The sequence below is a fragment of the Oryctolagus cuniculus genome, chromosome 6 (assembly GCF_964237555.1).
Source record: "Oryctolagus cuniculus chromosome 6, mOryCun1.1, whole genome shotgun sequence".
NCBI classification, from domain to species: domain Eukaryota; kingdom Metazoa; phylum Chordata; class Mammalia; order Lagomorpha; family Leporidae; genus Oryctolagus; species Oryctolagus cuniculus.
The window spans coordinates 107,874,023-107,899,179 of record NC_091437.1 but is presented as its reverse complement, the minus strand read 5'-3'; the positions used below and the strand labels follow the sequence as shown (position 1 = coordinate 107,899,179).

The 25,157-nt window shown below is 36.5% G+C and overlaps 1 long non-coding RNA gene across 2 annotated transcripts in view; it reads left to right on the top strand.

Annotated features, from left to right (window-relative positions):
- LOC127490588 (uncharacterized) overlaps positions 1 to 24,099 on the top strand; it is an 84,674-nt gene extending 60,575 nt beyond the window's left edge. Inside the window, exons 3-4 of one of the 2 annotated variants that reach the window (XR_007918641.2) lie at positions 22,137 to 22,199; positions 23,894 to 24,099. This is a non-coding gene — a long non-coding RNA (uncharacterized lncRNA). The remainder of the gene's footprint in view (positions 1 to 22,136; positions 22,200 to 23,893) is intronic. The other variant, XR_007918640.2, reaches the window with a different exon arrangement.
- The last annotated feature ends 1,058 nt before the right edge of the window (positions 24,100 to 25,157 follow it).

Genomic DNA, 25,157 nt, shown 5'->3' with positions numbered 1-25,157 from the left:
AGAGAAATGATTAACAGGTACTAACAGAGAGGAGGAAAAAGTTCTGCTGTTCTATGGCACAGTAGGGGGACTATAGATAATAATAATGTACTATACATTTCTCTAAAAATAAAAACTCAATGTAAAGTTTTTGTTATTGTTTTCACCATTAAGAAATGGTAAATGCTTGAACGGGCAGATATGTTTACCCTGTAGGACCATTACACAGTCTATATATTTATAGAAACATTCCATGATACCCCAAAGATACATAGAATTGTTTGTGTATCAGCTAAACATAGAAGAAAGAATAAACAAAAAAATAGTCTTGGGTTCATCTCAGTGTTGCTATTTTTGTGTATTTATTTGTAGTGATTTAATTCTCTACACTATAATTAGGGCATAAATTAGGAAATTGGAAATATATTATTGAACTCACAGAGACTTTATAAACACTAAACGAGATTAAAAACAAGATGTGTAAACCCATACATTCAATGAGAGTACGAGAACATGGATTGAAGGTGTGCAGCATCAAAAAAATTTTAGTATTAACATTTATCTGCTTTTAATCTGTAATTTAAGTTAAACAATTCACAAATTCAGACTCTTTCACCTAGTCTCTGATTTACTGAGGACCAAGCCACTTTATGTTAACCTTGGAATAAGTTCCATGATTTCTTCTTCTTTTTTTTTTTTTTTTTTTTTTGACAGGCAGAGTGGACAGTGAGAGAGAGAGACAGAGAGAAAGGTCTTCCTTTGCCGTTGGTTCACCCCTCAATGGCCGCTGTGGCCGGTGCACCGCGCTGATCCGATGGCAGGAGCCGGGTGCTTCTCCTGGTCTCCAAGCACTTGGGCCATCCTCCACTGCACTCCCAGGCCAAAGCAGAGAGCTGGACTGGAAGAGGAGCAACCAGGACAGAATCCAGCACCCCGACCGGGACTAGAACCCGGGGTGCCGATGCCGCAGGTGGAGGATTAGCCTATTGAGCCGCGGCACCGGCAAGTTCCATGATTTCTGCTGGGATAAATGACTTATGTTGCCCCAAACCTGTTAGCAATTTTGGTTACCAACTCTCAAAACAGTCCTGCTTCAATTAAAGCTTGATCTTATCTCTATCAAGGAATATCAAGCTTTCTAATATAATAACTCTCTTTATCCTAAACAAGGATCTCATGCCAAACCCAGCATTTGAACTGCCTCCCTATGTTCTCTCAACTTAGATCAGACAAAAAAATGCAGATGAATGGGGATATGGGAGAACCATCATTTTGATTGGCTTTAGAATCTTTGTGTTTGTGCTCCTCAAGGTTATGAAACCAAATGAAAAATCTCTCTTGTATCATAATTCTGGCTCAGTGTTTCTCGGTGTTTCTAGTAGTCACCATCTGATACATCAAGTCAGACAAGATATTCTCTGTTCTTATATGTGTGTAAAACCTTTTGGTGGAGTCTTTTTGGAGGTTCCCTGTTCAAAATCATAGCTTCAAATGACTCAGAAAAAAATAAGAAGAATCAGGGTGATGATGTTGGTGGTGATGATGACGATGGCAATGATGATGATGCTGACTTGAAGGAAGAGAGGAGGAGGAGAATGTGGATGGAAAGAAGGAAAGGGGGATGGAGGAGGTATGAGGGGGAAAGAAGAGGAAAATGCATAGTGGCTTCCAAAGGGTTATTCATTCAACTTTCTAAAATTGTGTTTTGCCTGATGTAAGATACATAATTATCTAGGGATATGGAGTCACCGTGACCAGACTTCCCATTGTTCCATAAAGGAAAAATTTTCTGAATATATTCAAGTTACGGGACAAAATCCTCTATTGCTACATTACAAAACTAAAATAATCTTAACCATAGAAATAATTTAATAGTAGATGAGGATCCAAATGCCAAAATTGTTTTCTGTTTTCTTTCTCTAGCAAAGTAAGTAGTGGAAGCACAAGAATCCTTAACTGCCATCTTTCAAAATTTTTGCGCACTCAATTATTTTTAGAATAAAGACAGGCAGCTTTTAACCACATCCACAAGCAAGAAAAAAATAACGCTGTACTAGTTTCCATGGAGTGGTTCCCAGAAATTGCATTCAATGGTAGCTTACAAGTTTAATTATAAATTTCCTAACTGACATGAGAGAGAATTTATACTATATACATGAGGTGAAAAGGCACATTTTCAGAAAGCATTAGAAAGTTATAAGAAAGGTCAGTAAGGTGGGGCAACAAAAAGGTTGTTATTACAGTTGGGAACCACAAGGAGAGAGCTCTTACAGTGACTCGGGGCATTTGAACATTGCCTTTCTGAACACATAATTGTCTAAATATGTTTTTCTATCCAGCTTGTGGCAAGAAAGCAGCATTTCATCTCCCCAGCCACTGTTACATGAGAGCAGGGACAGCATCAAATACTGTGAGACGGTGCTGCTTTGGGAACAGCCATCCTTCATGAAACTCATGTCTTTGAACAAATAGAAATGTTTGAACAATGTTCCCCAAAATATTCTTATGATCATTCTCGTATTTTTTGTTTCTCTTAAAGAGTGATTCTCAACTATGCCAACCTATTAAAATCACCCATGGGTTTTAAAAATAATCCACCCTCAGAGATTCTGTTCTCTTTCCTCACGGCTGTGGCCAAGTACTCATCTATTTAAAGTGCTTGAAGTGAAGTTAGTGTGCAGTCAGAGTGGAGATCCTCCACTGCAAATCTCTTGGTTCTGTTCTGAGTTCTCCCTATGATTTTCTGTATTTAGGAGAGGAATAAAATTATCTTTTCCAATTTCCCCCATCAAATATAAATTATAATAATATACGCAGTCTTCATATTACGCATTCATTGATTCAGCTACTAAGGACTGATACCATACATATCATATAGTTTCTGATATGAGTCCAACATGACAGGAAATGCCTTTCTGATCATTTTTCAAAATTGTGAAGATAAACACTGCAACGCTGAGATTTCTCCTTTCTTAAAAGTTTTTCCTTTCCCTTTATTTTATCCACCCATCTTTAATATGGCATTAAAGTAAGATTTAGTGGGTATATTTCTTTAGCTTTTTTTTATTTTTTTATCTTTACCCCTGTTTTGAAGAAATAATTGTAAAACTTCTTCAGAAAAAAAGAAATTCTTAAGTCATAAACAGATACATATGCACTCACATGCACATACTCAACCAAACTCTCACTGTCTTCTCTCTCTCTTTGCACCCCAGCCTCCCTCCCTCTCTAAGCTTGTTAGTTTTCCTGGAAGTAAGAATGTTATTTAAAAATAAATTAATTATTTTTAAATAATTTTTTAAAATAATTTTGTTATTTTTAAATAAAAATATTAAGCTTCTTTAACTTCATATAATGAACAGAGAAATGAAATACTTCACAAGCAAAGGAAAGTCAATACAATTTTAGTGAGAATTTGAAAACTAAATTGCAATTCAAACTCCCCATAAACATTTATTAAAAACTTCTTTAAGAAAATATTGACAATAAAACCAAAATGCAATCAGCCATTAGACCCTATTTTAAGCACTCCAAATTCTTTGAAAAGATGTCCTTTGTTCATCTCCTTTCAGACTTTTACATTTTTAACTTTTAGCGCTTACCCCTTTATTGATGAATGAACAGAAGGAACACTACGAAGGGAAAATGAAAAACCAGGAATATAAAGTTTTACCTGGAAAGGTAAATTTATAACTTTGGAAGAAGGTTACTCAAGAAAGAAGACAGATCTTTAGACTTACATTGAAATGTAAGATTTCTCAGAGAAAGTAGGGAGAAAGAGGAAGTAAGTTTTGATCAATAAATTTTGTCGAAGATATTCCTGCAAGCACTATGGCCTGAGCAAAGGCAATGATAGAGAATGTGAAAAAAAATATGCTGGGGGAATGATGAAGAATCCCAGTTCCTCAGAGAACATGTTCCCGTAGGGGAGAACATGCTAGTGTAAAATCTATAAAATATAAAAGAGTTTCACTTAATCTCAAGGAAATAAGATACCATTGAAGGTATGTTAGGATTTACATAAGCAGAAAATTGAGAGTGAAAATACTGGATGGAAGTGGGATGTTAGGGATCCTGAAGAATCATTAACATGAATGATAGGTTGTGAACTAAATGGAATAATTACTCATAAATTTAAATAATATATACCATGGTAAGTAGTAAAAAGATGAAAATATCATACCATGCCCTGCCCTCAAGTTTATGACTGCACAAATGGAATGAAGAAGGCTAATGCCCTCATTAAAAAGGGCCCAAAAGAGGTAATTTCAGTCATCTGAGTAAGACATGGCTGGACTCCAATTTTGTAGTGTTCAATTGGTTGCAGCATGTTGAGGAAAATTATCAAGGAGAAGTAGCATGAGTGAAATTTTAAAAGGAGATTTTAACTTCCTCAGATTTTCCTGTAAACCAAAAAATGGCTTTAATGTAGTCAGGCTTTGAGATTAGTGGCTGGGTCAGGATTAAGCCAGCATCATGTGAAAGAACTTATAATATGTAATATTATTCATTGCCAACCAACATAAAATATGTATGATCTGTGGAATATCTTGAGATAAACAAGATTGTTCTAGATGTAAACATTAATATATAATGTGTTCTTTTTAAACACAGACATCCTTTAGGAGAATATTTTCAATAAACAGACTGACACTGGTTTTAAACTTTTACCCTAAGACCCTAAGCAAGGTTAGATAATTAGGAAGACAACTTTCAGCCATAAACTATATTAAAGGTAAAAGTGATAGTTGGAACTGAAATGAGAAGAATTTTATATTTATGAATAAACAAATAAAATGATTTAGTGAAAAATTGTGTATATCAGCAAAGGGAAAAAAGATATCATAATAGATGTTTTAAAACTCATACTACAAAAAAAAATCGCAAATTGTACCACAGTTTACAGTCCAGCTAATGAGATAAAGCATATCTAAAATTAATGGCAGTGTATCCCTGTAATCATATTTCAGATATTGCTTTACTATTATCATCATTTCTGTAGCTTTGGAGATCACAGTTTTGCATTTCTCCAGGCAGTTTCAATGTGAACATGAGTGGGACTTGAATGCAATATAATAAATGATCCATTTCTACTCACTTTCCACACTATGTTGAGTTTGACCAAAGCATCGATATATATTTTTTCTAATCTTTGATTCTAAATTATTCCTTCTTGTCCTTTTCTTTTCTTTCTAGCTTCTCTACATTTACTGGGCCTTAGAGAATAATGCGACACTGCAGTCAGAGGTTTTCACCTACACCTGCATGAAACAATACTCCATCTTTATATTCACACATTGTTCATTCATGCATTTCTGACTTAACAACACATCAGTTTTAGCTGACAGAATTTGTTAAAATCTAAGTGAGAAGCAGCCCAGTGCTAGTCAATGATTTCATGCTAGAATTGAAAAATAACATTTCCATACCTTTAACTTTCCACATGATTCTTATCATTTATCAGTTTCCCTGGCAAATATTTGGGATGAATGAACACTTCCTTATTTTTTAAAAAAAAGGATAGTGATTGCAGGTGTACATAGAAGATCAAAGGCTATGTTATCCCCAAAATAAAAGATAAATGGAAAAGTTCACACTCCACACATAGAACAGAGCAGCTCTGAAAACCCACTGCAGAGGGACTAAGATTATTCTAAATAAGTAATTAGTCTCAAGAAAACAGTCCATTTTTAAAAGGCCAGAAAGAGGGAGAGAGAACTCTCAGAATAAGAACTAACCTCTCAGTAAAATACCCGAACTCTATTACACAAATTGGTGTATCTAGACTTCATCTCTGTAAATTTTTCCATGAAACCCACTAGCATTCAGACACATTGCTGACCCACTTGCAATGAGAGCTTCTCTTTATTCTATTTATTCAGATAGCACTACAGGAAAATTTATTTATGAGAAAATTAAAGCAACCATAATTTTAAGAATACCGCAAATAATTTCTTGTGATTTTTTGGGATAAAATACAGATAATGCAAAATTTATTATCTTAGCTATTGTTAAACACAAACTGCAATGATATTAAGTACATTTATATTGTGGTGTAACCAACCTCACATTCACTGCCAAATCTCTTTTCCTTTTGCAAAACTAAGACCACATCTATTGAAAAATAAGGCATTCTCTATGCTTTCCAGTCACCATTCTATTTTCTGTCTCTATGATTTTGACTAATACTAAGTACCTTATGTATAGCTGAAATGAGATAATTTTTTTTTTTCCTTTTGTGATTGACTGGTTTCACTTAGCTTAATATTCAAAAGTTCACCCATGTTATAGAATATATCATAATTTCCTTACTTATTTTTTTAATGATTTACTTATTTATTTGTGAAACAGAGTTGCAGACAGAGAGGAAGAGACAGACAAAGGTCTTCCATCTGCTGGTTTACTCCCCAAATGGCCACAACAGGTGAAGTTGAACCAATCTGAAGCCAGGAGCCCGGAGCTTCTTCCAGATCTCACACGTTGGTGCAGGGGTTGCCTACAGCAATCTTCCACTGCTTTCTCAGGCCATAAGTAGAGAATTGGATCAGAAGAGCAGCCAGGACACAAATGGGTGCCCATAAGGGATGCCAGCATCGCAGGTGGGGGCTAAACTTACTATGCCACTGTGCTGACCCCCCATTTCCTTCCTTTTTAGTTACGAATAATATTCCAATATATTAGGTACTGAATTATAATTATCCATTATTCTGTTCATGGACAACTAGGTGGTTTTTTTTAATCAATTGTGAATTATGTTGCTAGGAACATGGATGTATTTATATTTTTGGAGACCTTACTTTCACTCTTTCAGGGCTTATAGCAGTTTAACTAATGATATGGTAATCCTATTTTTACTTTTTTGAGGAGCCACAGCAGTTATACAATTTTATGTTCCCACCAATACTTTTCAATAATTTTATCATAATTTTTATTATACTTGTTCTATTCTTTTTTTGGTAGTAACCACTAGAGTATGTGTGATATTATGTCATTGTGGTTTTGATTTGTATTTCCCTAATGACTAGTGATGCTGAATATTTTACATGTGTTAGTACAATGCATATATATTTTTTGTAGAATATGGGTTCATGTCCTTAACTAAATTTTAAACAGGGTGCCTGTTTTATGTATTATTCAGTTTTAGAAAATCTCAATGGATTCTGAAAGTTAATCCCTTATCTAATACACAAATTGCAAATGTTTTCTCTCATTCTATAGTTTGTCTCTTCACTATGCTAACAGAACCCTAAGTTTTCAACTTCGATGAAGTTAAGCTTGTCTTTTTTGATTGTGATTTGCTAGCATATGCAAGAAATCATTCCAATAACCTGGAGATTTCTCCCTGTGTTTTTTTTCTATAAGTTTTATAAGTTAAAAATTGTTACATCTAGCTCTCATCCCTATTGTAGCATCGTTACACTCTGATTGAAAACTATCTGTTCACATATGTGAGAGTGTAATTCTGGATCATTATTCTTTTTAAATATTTATCTACTTATTTATTTGGAAGGCAGAGTGACAGAGAGAAAGGGAGAAACATGAGAGAGAGAGAGAGAGAGAGTGAGAGAGAGAGAGAGAGAGAGAGAATCTATCAGCTGGGTCACTCCCTAAATGGGTACAATGACCCGCGATTGCCCAGACCAAAGCAAAGAACTAAGACTCCATCTAGGTCTCTCACATGGATGATGGAACCCAAGTAATTGGGCCATCTTCCACTGCCTCCCCACATTAGTAGAATGTTTCATAGGACGCAGAGCATCAGAGACTCAAAGGGCACTCCCACATGGGACACCAGTGCCAGAAGCCACAGTTCAATACATTGCCCCAGAACACCAGGCCTCTGGGCCCTCTGCTCCATTTTGTTGGCCTATAAGAGTATCTTTATCCTAAAATCACATTTAGATTACTCTCATTCTGTAGAAATTTTTTAAATATGAAATATGACTACTTCAGTTTTGTTCTTCATTTGCAAGTTTGTTTAGGGTATTCAGGGTCCCTTGAGATTTCATATGAATTTTAGGGCTGATTTGTTTCTGCAAAATGTTGTTGAAATTATGAAAATGGTTGCATTGAATCTGCCTTTTCACTTATTTATGCTCTTTTTTAAATATATTTAAACAAACAAAATTTTCTTTGTAAAAGTCTTCCATCTCATTTATTAAGTAAATTTCTAACTAATTTTTATTCTTATTGCTATTGTTAGTGGAGCTATTTTCTTAAATTCCTTTTCAAAGTATACACTGTTTTTGTATAGAAATGCATCTCTTTTTATTTTTTGTATTTTGACTTGTATCCTACTTTGCTGAATTTGTTTATTCTAACAGTTTGTGTATATCTGTTTAACATTCAGGCTTTTCTACATTTAAGATTGTATAATTTTAAAACACAACATTTTACTTTTTCCTTCCAAATAGTTATACCCATCTAGAGCCAATTATTTTCTACAATGTTGTCAGAAATATGCATTGAGGGGCCAGCGCTTTGGCGCAGTGGGTTGATGCCCTGGGCTGCGGGGCCAGCATCCCATATGGGTGCCCGTTCAAGACCCAGCTGCTCCACTTCTGATCTAGCTCTCTGCCTGGAAAAGCAGTAGAAGATGGCCCAAGTCCTTGGGCCTTTGCACCCACGTGGGAGACCTGGAAAAAGCTCCTGGCTTCAGATCGGCACAACTGGGGAGTGAAACATCAGATGGAAGACACCTCTCTCTCTCTGCCTCTCATCTCTCTGTGTAACTCTGACTTTCAAATAAATAAATAAATCTTTAAAAAACAATATGAAGAAAGGACAATTTGAAGAAAGGACAATTTCTTCAACAAATGGTTCTGGGAAAACTGGATATCCATATCAAGGAAAATGAATCTGGCTGTTATCTACCATTTACAAAAGTCAACTAAAAAATATGTCAAAAGCTAAGCATAGGGCTGTTGACGGGTGCAGCAGGTTAAGCTGTGATACCAGTTTATTACATGTCTCTTTGAGGTATAGCTATACTTTCAGTCTATTTCCCTGCTAATGTGCTTGGGAAAGCAGCAGAAGATAGCCCATAGGTCTGTGAACAACAAAACATAAAATCAACAGAAGGATATTATGTTTTTTGTGTGTACTGCTGTATCCCCAACTGATCGATGTCTAGCACACGGCAAAGCCTAATACTCATTTTTTCTAAACCTTTGCAGAAAAAAGTATTCTAACTTCTTTCACATATGATTTCTCAAATAATAGATTTCACTTAGTATGAAAACAAATTAAAATTAAATTTTACATATGTTTTATTATTAAACAGCATTATATTCTAGCCAAACCTCATTATCTACTGCAAATTTTTTCCTGGGTTCAAACTCAGAAATTTTGTTTTGATAACTAAGAAAACAGACACCGTAAAAGCAGCAATGAAGCTTGAATGAATTTATAACAGTGTGATGAACTTTAAAATCTCACTGTTTAATTGTGTGATTGAAATTACTAATAAGAATGTTTTCATAGACTATTGGTTACAAATATGTAATTTCACTGTCTACCTGAGCCAGGACACTGAATGTTTCTACATGGACATTTTGCAAAGCTTTAATGCTATACTGGCAAACATTATCTGTAGGTACATAAAATAACAACTATATATATTTATGCTTTTCAAATCTGAACTCAGGCAACAGACTGCTTGTGCTTTATAAGCCCAGCTTCACCGATTAATTAGTTGTATGACTTTGGCATGCACTTAACCATTTTGCATTTCAGTTTCCTCATCTATAAAATAAAGATAATGATGGATTCCATATCATAGGATTGAGAATGAAATGAGTTAATCCATCAAAAGAACATATAATAATTCCAAATATACAGTAAGTACCCAATAAATGTCCTCTGTTACTGCATACTAGACTTGAAAATAGGAACATATGGTTTACTGACAACATCAATTTACAGAAATGCTTTAAACACATTTTAACATGCATCGACACATCTTGATAGCAATATCAACTATTCCTAAAATATACCTCTGGGAATTGCAATTCAACATGCCAAATTGAAGTAGATTCCTGTTCATATGGTGGACACTAATGGAACACAAGAGACGGACATTAAGACTAACTCAATTTGCTCATCCAAATTACTGAAAACTATGTCATCAATTAAGATAGAGTATTAGTCTGTCACTCACTCAAGTCAAAAAGTCAATCTTTGTACAGAGTATTGTACAATTTATTAGTTTGGAAAAATGTTTTAAAAGTATAATTATTACTCAAATAATTTATTATGAGTAATAAGACAATCGGGGCTGGCACCGTGGCTCACTTGGTTAATTGTCCGCTTGTGGCGCCGGCATCCCATATGGGCACTGGATTCTAGTCCTGGTTACTCCTCTTCCAGTCCAGCTCTCTGCCGTGGCCTGGAAGTGCAGTGGAATATGGCCCAAGTGCTTGGGCCCCTGCTTCTGCATGGGAGACCAGGAGGAAGCACCTGGCTCCTGACTTCGGATCAGCACAGAGCCGGCTGTAGCAGCCATTTGGGGAGTGAACCAACAGAACGACCTTTCTGTTTCTCTCTCTCTCTCTCTCTCTCTCTCTCTCTCTCTCTCTCTGTCTCACTGTCTATAATTCTACCTGTTAAATAAAATAATAATAATAATCATACAATCTAATTTAATTTATTCAAAACTGAGTCAAGAAGTAATTTAACTGCTCTCACAAAACTGCAATCAGGGAATGTGAATGACAAATGTCACACAAATTATAGTGAATATAAGGAGGGGGTGTGATTTTAATCAATGCACTCTCATTTGGAGGATTATTTCTCTTATTCAGTCACTTACCATAAAAATGATGAAAGACTTTTAAATAAAGGGAGTTTTTCTACCTAAACAAAATAACATAAAGCTAACTAGGCAGTAAAAATAGCTTCCAATTTCTTTTAAGCACAATAATTTCAAATAAAATTATCTAATTATTTTAGCTATCACATAACTAGAAATAAGAGATTATCTCTGCTAGAAAGCTTTAGTTTCAGAAGCAGCAGTTTGATAAAAGGTCAGTCCATCTGAAAGTCAGTAATACCCTTGATTAAAAAGTGATTGATTCTAATGTTGAAGTGAAATAAGCCAGTTTCAAAAAGACAAATATCCTATGTTTTCCCTGATCTGTGGTAACTGACAGAGTACAGAAGAGTGTATATAAGTGAAATTGACACTTTGAGATTAATTGTTAACAGCCCTTGTCTCTACTGTTGAGGAACAATATTCAATATTTTTTCTTCTTATTTTTTTGTTGAATTCTTTGTTTAGTGGAGGATTAAACAACGATTATAAAATAAACTGAAAGTATGTCATTGTAAAAATTAAAAGAATAAGAAAGGAAGGAGGCAAGATGGAAGTGTGGGTGGGAGAGAAGTGGGTAGGGTGAGAAGAATCACTATGCTCCTAAATATGTATTATATGAAATATATTAAACTTGTTCATTTTAGATAAATAAAAAATTTAAAGAAAATAGTGATTGATCAAGAAAACAAATTTCTTTGTAGAGAAAAAGGTAAGCATGAAACCTTCTCTTTATTAAATTTTATAATTCCAGTCATATATTCAAGTATCTGTTGAAATTAATGCCATTCTGAAAAAATAAGCTTTCAATATTTATATCATCCAAAATTAGTACTCAGTGTCCCAGAGAAAACTAACATTTCTCTCTGTAGCTAACACATATAACATTTGAGATATTGAGCTCTAAAAAGAATTGGAAAAGAGAGATTTAAAATGTTCCAAGACTAAGCAAGAAAATAATCCTCCTTTAGGAATATGAAAATGAAAAATGAAGCAAATACTACATTATATAATCTTATATATGTTACATATTAAAGTATATATACATATATTTTAAAGGGAATCTGGCTTATTTTGATCCTGATAGAATGTAAATCTTTTTGAAAGAGGCTAAGCAAGGTAAACTACTGTCCCTTACAATATGATCTTAATTTTCATTGTTTTATTTAATGCCTTAGTAATGGTGTGAAAGTTTTAGATCAAAATGCTAATAATGCCAATAATTTGGCTAAAAAATTTGAGAGTATTTCAGGCATGGAAAGCCAAGACACTGGCAAAAAAAAAAAAAAATGATCTAAATCAAAGATCTCCACGAGTGAGATCCCAGTGGAAAGAACGGGTCATCCAAGAAACAGGTACCTTTCTCTGAAGGGAGGAGAGAACTTCCATTTTGACTACGACCTTGTCTAAATATGATCAGAATCGATGAACTCAAAAGGCTTCCATAGCCTTGGCAACTCATGACTGGAGCCTAGGGAGATTACTGATGCCATAAACAAGAGTATCAAATTGTTAAGTCAACAACAGGAGTCACTGTGCACTTACTCCTCATGTAGGATCTCTGTCCTTAATGTGCTGTACATTGTGATTTAATTCTATAACTAGTACTCAAACAGTATTTTTCACTTTGTGTTTCTATGTGGGTGCAAACTGTTGAAATCTTTACTTAATATATACTAAACTGATCTTCTGTATATAAGAGAAATGAAAATGAATCTTGATGTGAATGGAAGGGGCGAAGGAGTGAGAAAGGGGAGGGTTGCGGGTGGGAGGGACATTATGGGGGGGAAGCCATTGTAATCCATAAGCTATACTTTGGAAATTTATATTCATTAAATAAAAGTTTAAAAAAATAATTGATATTTTACCAAGGCCAGTGTTGTGGTACAGTACATTAAGCCACAGCTTATAATGCTGGCATCAAATATCAGAGCGCTGGTTGGATTTCCGGCTGGTCACTTCCAATTCAGCTCCGTGATAACACACATGAAAAAGCAGTGAACATGAGCTAGCTAATTAGATTCCTGCCACCCACATGGGAGACCTGGATGAAGGCCAGGGCTCCTGGCTTTAACCTGCCCAGCCTCAGTCACTGCAGCAAGGGAGGGATTGAGCCAGCAGTTAAAAAGAATTGTTTCTGGCTGGAGCCGCTAATCCTCCTAGGCTAATCCTCCGCCTGCAGCGCCGGCACCCCAGGTTCTAGTCCCGGTTGGGGCGCCGGATTCTGTCCCGGTTGCCCCTCTTCCAGGCCAGCTCTCTGCTGTGGCCTGGGAGTGCAGTGGAGGATGGCCCAAGTGCTTGGGCCCTGCACCCACATGGGAGACCAGGAGGAAGCACCTGGCTCCTGGCTTCGGATCGGCGCAGCGCACCAGCTGCAGCACCCCGGCCATTTGGGGGGTGAACCAACGGAAAAAGACCTTTCTGTCTGTCTGTCTGTCTGTCTCTCTCTCTCTCACTAACTCTGCCTGTCAAAAAAAAAATTCTCTATCTCTCCCATCTGTGTCAATCTACCTTACAAATAAGTAAAATTAATATCTTAAAATAAATTGCCAGATATAATAGATTTTATCAGGTAAGTAGGCATATGATCATTATAAACAAAAGAGAGTAGAAAATCAATTCTGATCTATGCTAGCAACAAATTGTTCCTTATTATTTTTGATATTCACAAAATCTTTAAAGATCTTCCTTAATCTACAGAAATCTCAAGATTTTTATATCTATAAGTCAATCATAATTATATATGGCTTTTGGATTTGTATTGAATTAACAATGAAAATGTCCGCATGTAGGGCTGGTGCTGTGGTGCAGTAGGTTAATCCTCCACCTGTGGTTCTAGTCCCGGCTGCTCCTCTTCCAATCCAGCTCTCTGCTGTGGCCTGGGAAAGCAGCAGAGGATGACCCAAGTCCTTGGGACCCTGCACCCACATGGGAGACTAGGAAGAAGAACCTGGTTCCTGGCTTCGGATCGGCACATCTACAGCCATTGCAGCCACTGGGGAGTGAACCAGCGAATGGAAGACCTCTGTCTATCACTGCCTCTCCTTCTCTCTCTCTGGAACTCTACCTCTCAAATAATTAAATAAATAATATTTTTTTAAAAATTAAAATGTCCACATAGGACCTCTGTTTATTAACTCAACTCACGATTATGTATTGGATGTTTTTCTGTATTTTAAAGATTCTTGGGATTTGGGAAATACCTAATGGAAGAAAATTTATTAAGTCTTAACATCCAAATGAGAAAACTGTATTTAGAAGTTTATCAAATTCTCAAGCCATATTGCTAAGGATTGCAGATGTATTATTTAAAGCCAGATCTTTCAGATTCTGAGGTCTATGTTTTTACATTACACTTCAATTTTTAAGACATAAATTTTTAATCATGATTAGGTTTTGTAATCAAAATCCCCAATTGATCATGTTACCTCTGTTTAAACACTACCAGAGTCAGAAAACTCATTTCATGTACTAACTATAGCCCATTGCTAAAATTGAAATCTGTTTACATCTCACTTTCACTAGACTTTTTAATTCTGCTACCTTAAGAAAGAGGCACTATTTTACAGTGCAGTAAATCAATTTATATTAAATATTTAAAGATAATGACCTATGAAGACTCCTTTTATTTTTACTAAGCATATCATTTCTATCAAATAGATTTTTATATTATATGATTTGTTCATTTAAATTAATTCTGTGTTCTCCATTGAATAGGATGTATTTTGCCAAGGCTCACATTTGGGGTCTGAGGTATGATTTCCTCTGTTATAAAGTAGAGAACATCACCTCCTTCTCTGGACATAATACTTTTCTTAATATAATTTCATATTTACTTCTGATCATATAAATTTGCAAAATATATAAATACTTCAGTTGTTTTTCTAAAGGTCAAATAATATTCCATTGTATAGATACACACTGATTTTATTTATCCACTCATAAATTGATGGGCAGTTGGGGTGTTTCTCCTTTTTTGAATTATAAATAATGCTGTAAGGAACAGTCACATACAAGATTTTCTGTTGTGTATTTTTATTTTGCTTCAGCATTTCTCTTTAGGAATGGTGTACTGCATAGTTTATAAACTCTATGATTACTATTTTAAAGAAATACTGAGCTCACCTCCACAATGCATACACAGAGTTTCAGAAGGTTCAGCTCCTGCTTGGAACTCTAGCATCTCTTATCAAAGTGCCTCATATGAAGTACCGCCTTTGCCTCCCTTTCTGATCCAACTTCCTGCTGATGCACAGGCAGGGAGGCAGCAGATAATGGCTCAAGTATTTGAATTCCTTCTACCCCAGTGGGAGACCCAGATGAAGTTCCTAGTTCCTGGTTTCAGCTTGGCTCACAGAAGCTACTGTTGTAGGTATTCGGGATGTGAATCAGCAGATGGAAAATTCTCTCTCTCTCTCTTTTTCCCTCTCCCCAGCCCCTTTCATTCTGCCTATCAAATAAATAAAAATGAATAAACATTAGAAAGAAACAAAATGCAGTTTTGAATCTTTGCCAATAACATATAAGGTTCCAGTTTCTTGGGCTTGTCTTTTTGCTATAGCCATCCTGGTCAATTAAAACTGGAAAATAATTTTGGGTATGATTCTACTTTCCTAATGACTGGTGGAATTAAACATATTTTCATGCACTTCATAGTCATTTTGTATATCATCTTTGAATGATACCAATATTCAGAATTTTGCCCACTTCATTAAGGTTTTACTATTGAAGAATGGAAACTCTGTATGAATTGTGGATATAAGTAATTTACCAAAAATGTGATTAAAAACATGTTTTCTATTCCATAGGTTATCTTTTGACTTCTTTTTTTAATATCTAATTTTATTCTTTTAACTTTTATTTAATGAATATAAATTTCGAAAGTACAGCTTATGGATTACAATGGTGTTTCTCTCCTCATAAAACCCTCCCACCCACAACCCTCCCATCTCCCACTCCCTCTACCCTTCCATTCACATCAAGATTCATTTTCAATTATTTTTATATACAGAAGATCAATTTAGCATATATTAAGTAAAGATTTCAAAGGTTTGCACCCACACAGAAACACAAAGTGTAAAACACTGTTTGAGTACTAGTTATAGCATTAAATCACGATGTACAGCACACTAAGGACAGAGATCCTACATGGGGAGTAAGACCACAGTGACTCCTCTTGATGACTTAACAAATTGACACTCTTGATTATGCTATCAGTAATCACCCTAGGCTCTTGTCATGAGTTGCCAAGGCTATGGAAGCCTTTTGAGTTCGCCAACTCTGATCATATTTAGACAAGGTCATAGTCAAAGTGTAAGTTCTCTCCTCCCTTCAGAGAAAGGTACCTGTTTCTTGGATGACCTGTCCTTTCCACTGGGATCTCACTCGCAGAGATCTTTCATTTAGGTTTTTTTTTTTTTTTTTTTTTTTTTTTTTTTTTTTTTTTTTATTTTGCTGCAGTGTCTTGGCTTTCCATGCTGAAAATACTCTCATGGGCTTTTCGGCCGGATCCGAATGCCTTAAAGACAGATTCTGAGGCCAGAATGCTGTTTAGGACATCTGCCATTCTATGGGTCTGCTGTGTATCCCGCTTCCCATGTTGGGATCATTCTCTCCCTTTTTTATTCTATCAGTTAGTATTTGCAGACACTAGTCTTGTTTATATGATCCCTTTGACTCTTAGACCTATCAGTGTGATCAATTGGGAACAGAAATTGATCAGTTGGACTAGTGAGATGGCATTGGTACATGCCACGTTGATGGGATTGAATTGGAATCCCCAGGCACATTTCTAACTCTACCATTTGGGGCAAGTCCAATTGAGCATGTCCCAAATTGTACAATCTCTTCCCTCTCTTATTCCCACTCTTATATTTAACAGGGATCACTTTTCAGTCAAGTCTCAACACTTAAGAATAATTGTGTATTAATTACAGAGTTCAACCAATATTATTAAGTAGAACAAAAAATACTAAAAGGGATAAAGTATTGAGTTGTTCATCAACAGTCAACACAAGAGCTGATCAAGTCATTGTTTCTCATAGTGTCCATTTCACTTCAACAGGATTCCCCTTTGGTGCTTGGTTAGTTGTCACCAATCAGGGAGAACATATGATATTTGTCCCTTTGGGACTGGCTTATTTTACTCAGCATGATGTTTTCCAGATTCCTCTATTTTGTTGCAAATGACCGGATTTCATTGTTTTTTTACTGCTGTATAGTATTCTATAGAGTGCATATCCCATAATTTCTTTATCTAGTTTACTGTTGATGGGCATTTAGGTTGATTCCAGGTCTTAGCTATGGTGATTTTGAGCTGCAATAAACATTAATGTGCAGACAGCTTTTTTTGTTTGCCAATTTAATTTCCTTTGGGTAAATTCCAAGGAGTGGGATGGCTGGGTTGTATGGTAAATTTATATTCAGGTTTCTGAGGAATCTCCAGACTGACTTCCATAGTGGCTTTACCAGTTTGCATTCCCAAAAAAGTGTCCCTTTTTGCCCACATCCTCGCCAGTATCTGTTGTTGGTAGATTTCTACCAGTGAGAAATTCTAACTGGGATGAGGTGAAACCTCATTGTGCTTTTGATTTGCATTTCCATGATTGCTAGTGATCTTGAACATTTTTTCATGCGCCTGTTGGTCATTTGGATTTCCTCTTTTAAAAAATATCTATTGAGGTCCTTGGCCCATCTCTTAAGTAGGTTGTTTGTTTTGTTTTTTGGAGTTTTTTGATCTGTTTGTAGATTCTGGTTATCAGCCCTTTATCTGTTGCATAGTTTCCAAATATTTCTGACAGTTTTCTCATCACATTCTTTTTTTTTTTTTTTTTTTTTTTTTGATAGGCAGAGTGGACAGGGAGAGAGACAGAGAGAAATGTCTTTCTTTTCCGATGGTTCACCCTCCAATGGCCGTTGCAGCTGGAGCACTGCGGCCAGCGCACCACGCTGATCTGAAGCCAGGAACCAGGTGCTTCTCCTGGTCTCCCATGCAGGCACAGGGCCCAAGGACTTGGGCCATCCTCCACTGCACTCCCGGGCCACAGAAGAGAGCTAGACAGGAAGAGGAGCAACCGGGACAGAATCCAGTGCCCTGACTGGGACTAGAACCCAGTGTGCTGGTGCCACAGGCAGAGGATTAGCCTGTTGAGACTCAGCACTGGCCTACATTCCTGACTGTTTCTTTGGCAGTACAGAAACTTCTCAATTTGATGCAACCCCAAAAGTTAATTTTGGTTTTGACTGCCTGTGCCTCTGAGGTCTTTTCCAAGAAGTCTTTGCCTGTGCCTATATCTTGCAGGGTTTCTCCAATGTTCTCTAATAAGTTGATGGTCTTTAACCCATGTTGAGTGGATTTTTGTGAAAAGTGAAAGGTAGGGGTCTTTCTTCTTGCTTCATGCTTCTGCATGTGGAAATCCAATTTTCCCAGCACCATTTATTGAATAGACTGTCCTTAATCCAGGGATTGGTTTTGGATCCTTGATCAAATTTAAGTTGACTGTAGATGTTTGAATTGACTTCTGGTGTTTCTATTCTGTTCCATTGTTCTATCCATCTGTTTCTGTACCAGTACCATGCTGTTTTGATAACAACTGCCCTGTAGTATGCCCTGAAATTTGATATTGTGATGCCTATGGCTTTCTTTCTGTTATACAAGATTGCTTAAGGTATTCGAGGCCTCCTATGTCTCCATATGAATTTCAGCATCATTTTCTCCAGGTCTGAGAAGAATGTCTTTGGTATTTTGATTGGTATTGCATTAAATCTATAAATTGCTTTTGGGAGAATGGACATTTTGATGATATTGATTCTTCCAATCCATGAGCATGGAAAATTTTTCCATTTTTTGGTATCATTTTTTATTTCTTTCTTTAAGATTTTGTAATTCTCATTGAAGAGATCTTTAACGTCCTTGGTTAAGTTTATTCAAAGGTATTTGATTGTTTTTATGGCTATTGTGAATGGGATTGATCATAGCATTTCTTTCTCAGCCATGACATTGCCTTTGTATACAAAGGCTGTTGATTTTTGTGCGTTGATTTTATACCCTGCTACTTTGCCAAAATCTTCTATGAGTTCCAATAGTCTCTTAGTAGAGTTCTTTGGGTCCCCTAAATAAAGAATCATATCATCTGCAAAGAGGGATAGTTTGAGTTCTTCCTTCCCAATTTGTATCCTTTTAATTTTTTTTTTCTTGACTGATGGCTCTGGCTAAAACTTCCAGAACTATATTGAATAGCAGCTGTGAGAGTGGGCATCCCTGTCTGGTACCAGATCTCAGTGGAAATGCTTCCAACTTTTCCCCATTCAATAGGATGCTTGCCGTTGGTTTTTCATTAATTGCTTTGTTTGTATTGAGCAATGTTCCTTCTATACCCAATTTGCTTAGAGTTTTCATAATGAAAGTGTGTTGAATTTTATTGAATGCTTTCTCTGCATCTATTGAGATAATCATATGGTTTTTCTGCTGGAATTTGTTAATGTGGTGTATCACGTTGATGGTTTTGTGCACATTAAACCATCCCTGCATACCAGGGATAAATCCCACTTGGTCTAGATGGATGATCTTTCTGATGTGTTGTTGCATTCTATTGGCGAGAATTTTATTGAGGATTTTTGTGTTTATGTTCATCGGGGATATTGGTCTGTAGTTTTCTTTATATGCTGAATGTTCTACCGGCTTAGGGATTAAGGTGATGCTGGCTTCATAGAAAGAATTTGGGAGGATTCCATCTTTTTTGATTTTTTTGAATAGTTTGGGAAGAATTGGAGTTAGTTCTTTTTTACATTCTGGAAGAATTCAGCAGTGAATCCATCTGGTCCTGGGCTTTTCTTTGTTGGGAGGGCCTTTATTACTGTTTCAATTTCTGTCTCAGTTATGGGTCTGTTTAGGTTTTCTATGTCTTCCTGGTTCAATTTAGGTAGGTTGTATGTGTCCAGGAATCTATCCATTTCTGATAGATTTCCCTGTTTGCTGGCATACAACCCTTTGTAGTAATTTCTGATGATTCTTTTTATTTCTGTGGTGTCTGTTGTTACATTTCCTTTTTCATCTCTGATTTTATTGATTTGGGTCTTTTCTTTTTTTAGTTAGTTGGGCCAATGGGGTGTCAATTTCATTTATTTTTTTCAAAAAAAAAAAACAGCTCTTCGTTTGGCTGATTTTTTGTAATTTTTTGGGGGGGGATTCAATTCTGTTGATTTCTTCTCTGGTTTTAATTATTTCTCTTCTAATAGATTTGGGTCTGGTTTGCCGTATTTTCCAAATTCTTGAGATGCATTGAATGCTTATTTATTTGGTGCCCTTCCACTCTCTTGATGTAGGCACCTCTTGCTATAAACTTTCCTCTTAACACTGCTTTTGCTGTTTCCCACAAGTTTTGATATGTTGTGTTGCTATCCTCATTTATTTCCAGAAAGTTTTTGATTTCTCTTTTGATTTCTTATATGACCCAGTGTTCATTCAGGAGCATGTTGTTTAGTCTCCATGTGTTTGCATATGCTCTAGGGATTCCTGAGTTGTTAATTTCCAGCTTCATTCTACTGTGGTCTGAGAAGCTGCGTGGTATGATTCTAATTTTTTGAATTTGCTGAGACTTGCTTTATGGCCTAGTATGTGGTCAATCCTAGAGTAGCTTCCATGTACTGTTGAGAAGAATGTAAATTCTTTAAGTGTAGGATTAAAAGTTCTGTAGATATCTGTTAGATACATTTGGGCTATAGTGTCGTTTAAATCTGCTCTTCCCTTGTTGATTTTCTGTCCAGTTGATCTGTCTATTTCTGAAAGTGGATGATTGAAGTTCCTCAATAGTATTGGATTTTCTTCCTTTACCTTCTTTCATATTGATGACTGTGTTTCTATGTGTAGCACATTTAAGCATGTTTTGCAGGGCTGGACGAGTGGTGACAAATTCTTTCAATTTCTGTTTGCTCTGAAAGGTCTTTATTTCACCTTCATTCACAAATGAGAGCTTGGAAGGATATAATATTCTGGGCTGGCAGTTTTTCTCTCTTAGTACCTGGGCTTTATCGCGCTATTCCCTCCTAGCCTGTAGGATTTCTGCTGAGAAGTGAGCTGTGAGTCTAATTGGAGATCCTCTGAGAGTAATCTCACATTTTTCTCTTGCACTTTTTAGGATTGTTTCTTTATGTTTCACGGTGGTGAGTTTGATTACAACGTGTCATTGTGAGGATCTCTTTTGGTCTCATTTATTAGGGGTTCTAGGAGCTTCCTGTACTTGAATGTCTCCATCCTTCTCCAAACTCAGGAAGTTTTCTGCTAGTATCTCACTAAAAAGGCCTTCTCCTTTCTCTCTCTCCATGCCTTCAGGAACTCCTAGAACCCACATGTTGGGTTTTATGATAGTATCCTGTAGATTCCCCACAATATTTTTTAGATTTCTAATTTCCTTTTCTTTTCTTTGGTTTGACTGTATACTTTCTTGTTCTCTGTATTCTAAATGTGATATTCTCTTTTCTGCTTCATTCATTCTGTTTGTAAAGGTCTCTAATGTGTTTGCCATTTGATCTATTGAATTCTTCATTTCATTATGATTTCTCTTCACTATCACAGTTTCATGTTCTACTAGTTGCTGCATTTCATTTTGATTCCTCCTTAATATTTCATTTTCATGATAAAGATTTTCTATCCTGTCCAGTAAGGATATCTGTAGTTCAAGAATCTGTTTTTGAGATCTTCTTAATGTTCTTATCAATTTTTTGAGATCCATTTCTTGCATTTCTTCTATCTTATCATCTTTATAATCTTGAATTGGGGTGTCTTGTTCATTTGGGGCATCATAGTGTCTTCCTTGTTCTTGTTTCCTCGGTTTCTGCATCTGTTGCTTGGCATTGTGGAGATATTCTTTAGTTTCTTTGCTGTGGTGGTTTTTCTCATTATACTATGACTCTAGATTAAGTGGACTGTCTGCTTTTGATGGATCCTTAGAGGCTGTGATGGGTGTGGCCAGAGAGCTCTGTTTGGTTCTTCAGGGTCAAGGGTGTGCCAAAGGTGACTCACCCAGGTTGTTTCTCTCTCTCTCTCTCTCTCTCTCTTAACTCAGAAGGGAAGTAATTCCACAGAGCTGAGCAGAATTGAGGGTAGTCAATGTCTGAAATCTGCCCCCAGTGGCTATAATATTCATCTGTTCTGCCCCAAGGACCACACAAAGGGTCTACGCAGTGCTCAGTGTAATCTCAAATTTCTCTCCAGTCTCCCACCAGGTTGCCAAGGTTACCAAGTTTGTGTACATCATGAGTTCTCTTGCCCATCCTCAGATTTTCAGTCTCAGTTCATTAACTCCACACCTTCACTAGGTCCTAACCTACTGTTATTTCTCCCCACCAGAGTCAGGATTTTCTGCTTGGCTGATGGCAGGCACCTGCTCTTTGTCTTGATTGCCTTTGTAAGGTGAGTGGAGAAAGAGGCTCTTGTCTGTGCTGGTCCCATTTATTTATTTATTTATTTATTTTTCTCCTCTAGGTAGCCTGGTGAACTTTCCCCAGTGGGGCTTCAAGCCTCGTTCCCTCTAGGCTCTTTCTGCCGTTTCCCGGCCATTGTCTTGGGCTACTGAGGTTTTGCCTCATCTCCCCTTCCAGCGTTGGTGCATAGACTCCGCCGCTGGGCTCCTGAGCCATGGGTGTCCTTGCTCTCCCCTTAGGTCCTCCGGGTCACATCCACTAGATCCGAAAGAGTTTCCTCTGCAACTTTTTTCCCGAGCCTTTCCCTGAAACTACAGTAACTCCCCTTTTATTAAACTATCTTTTCCTGGACTATCAGTGTGTGCCCTCACTATTCCACCATCTTGGCTCCACCCTCTTTTGACATCTTTGACAGTAAAATATGTAGAACAAATTGATTTTATTTTAATTATTTCAAATTTATCCTTGTTTTATTGCTTGTGCTTTGGCTTCATATGTAATAAATCATTGCCTAACTCAAGGTCACAAAGGTGAAGATTCATGGCTATGTTTTCTTCCAATAATTAAAATTTTAGCTCTTGCATTTAGCTGGAATACTCATTTTGAATTACTTTCAGGACATAGTGTGAGAAAAAAATTTGATTTCATCCCTCTCCATTTGGATATAGTTAACTTAGTATCTTTTTTCAAAATCTTTTTTTAAGATTTATTTATTTATTTGAAAGGCAGAGTTACAGATAGGCAGAGACAGAGAAAGATAGAGAGAGAGAGAGAGGAGAAAGAGAGAGAGTCTTCCATCTGCTGGTTTACTCCCCTGATGGCCACAATGGCCAGAGCTGCACTGATCAGAAGCGAGGAGCCAGGAAATTCTCTGTGTCTCCCACATTGGTGCAGGGGCCCAAGGACTTGGGCCATCTTCCACTGCCATCCCAGGCCACAGCAGAGAGCTGGATTGGAAGTGGAGCAGCCAGGACTCGAACTGGTGCACATATGGGATGCTGGCACTGCAGGCACCAGCTTTACCCACTATGCCACAGTGCCGGCCCCAGCTTAGGATAATTTTTAAGTAAAATATTCATTCATAGTAAAATGTATTGGCAGTCTTATTGAAACTCAGTTAACCATATTTATTTCCAAACATTCAATTCTACTTCATTGATGTACCTGTCTTTTCTTATGCCAACACAACATTGTTGTAATTTCTATAACTTATTAGTCAGCTTTTAAATTAGAAAGTACAGCTCCTCCACATTGAACAAATTCTGTAGGATTATTCTGGCTTCTCTGAGTCCCCAGAATTTATATTTAAATTTTAGAGCCACTTTTTAATTTTATCCCAATAGGCAGTTGGGATTTTGGTGATGAATTGTATTGAATCTATAGATCAACAAAGAATATATTGCCGTCTTATTAATATTAGATTTTCCAACTCATAAACCTAAAATACTCTTACATTTGTAACTTACTTAATTTCTTATATACTGTTCTGTAGTTTTAAGTGTTGAATCCTTGTACTAATTTAATTAAGTATTCTTGAGGCTATTACAAATGAAATGTTGAAGTGGGCATTGTGGTATAATGTGTTAAGCCACCATTTGTGATGCCTGTATATCATAATGCAGTTCTGGCTCTAATCCTGACACTCTGCTTTCTATCCACTTTCCTGCTGATGGCCCTGTGAAGGCAGAAGATGATGGCACAAAAACCTGGGTTCCTGCCACTCATTTCAGACACCCAGATGGAGTTCCTGGTTCTTAGGTTTGTCTTGACACAGCCCTGACTGCTGCAGGCATGTTGGTAGTAGACCAGCAGATGCAAGATCTTTCTCTCCCTCTGTCTCTCTCACTCTGCCTTTCAAATAAAAATAAATGAATATTTAGAAAATGAAATATGTTGCTTATTTTATCACCAAATATTCATTACTAATGTATATAAACACCATCAAATTTTGTTTATCAAACTCAAATCCTACAACCTTGCACAAAGTATGCACTAGATGGAATAGTTTGCCTGTGAATGAATATGTGTGTATGTGTGTGTATTTGTGTATGTATGAAATACTTGGGAGTTTTTATATTCAGTGTCATGTTGCCTATAAAGAGAAATGTTCTTATTTCTTCTTTTTCAACATAATGCTTTTTTTATTCTTTATGATTGACATGGCTAGGACATCCATACAAAATGGAATAGAAGTGCTAAGATTGGACCTCCTCTTCATGTTCCTGATCTTCCTGGGAGTTTTCAGTCTTTCACTATGAATATGATGCTACCTCTGTTTTATTATTTTTGTTGTTGTATTTAACAGAGCATCTATTTTCTAGATGATAGAATATATGTGCAGGTGTGGGAATTGTGGGTTATACTGGAAAATGTCGGATGTTGTCAAATCGTCCACTGAGAAGGTTTTGCAACTTTTGTTCTTTTTCCTGCCAAAAATAATGTGATAGTCCATTCCATGAGTTATTCGATTAGAAAATTTATCTAGCTATTTAGTCAAACACTGTTCCAGGTTTTCTGTGAAACTCTTTGGTAGATATATTTAACTCTTACAAATCAGTTGACTTTATTTTTTTTTGGGGGGGGGCAAGCCTAACCCAACCATTTGAATGGATTTAAGCAAGTTTTCCCTGAGGAAGAAAAAATTCCACTTGTGGACTGCAGTGCCTCTTCCTATTGGAGAGTTCCTAGCTTGCTCTTTCTGAAGATCTGAAGATCTGCCCTGTGGTTTTGTACTTGGTTACTCAGCCTTCACAATAATACAAACTGATTCCTTGCAACAAATCAGCTGTGGTTTATAAAGCCTTATATCTTCCTCTTATATCTAGACTACTCAAAAGAATTCCAGAGAGATTCCAAGATGGTGCATTAAGGAATGAAACACTGTGCCAGGCTAGAAATAAATAGTTTTTAAAAAGTGTAAGGAGTACATGGACTCAACAAATGACTG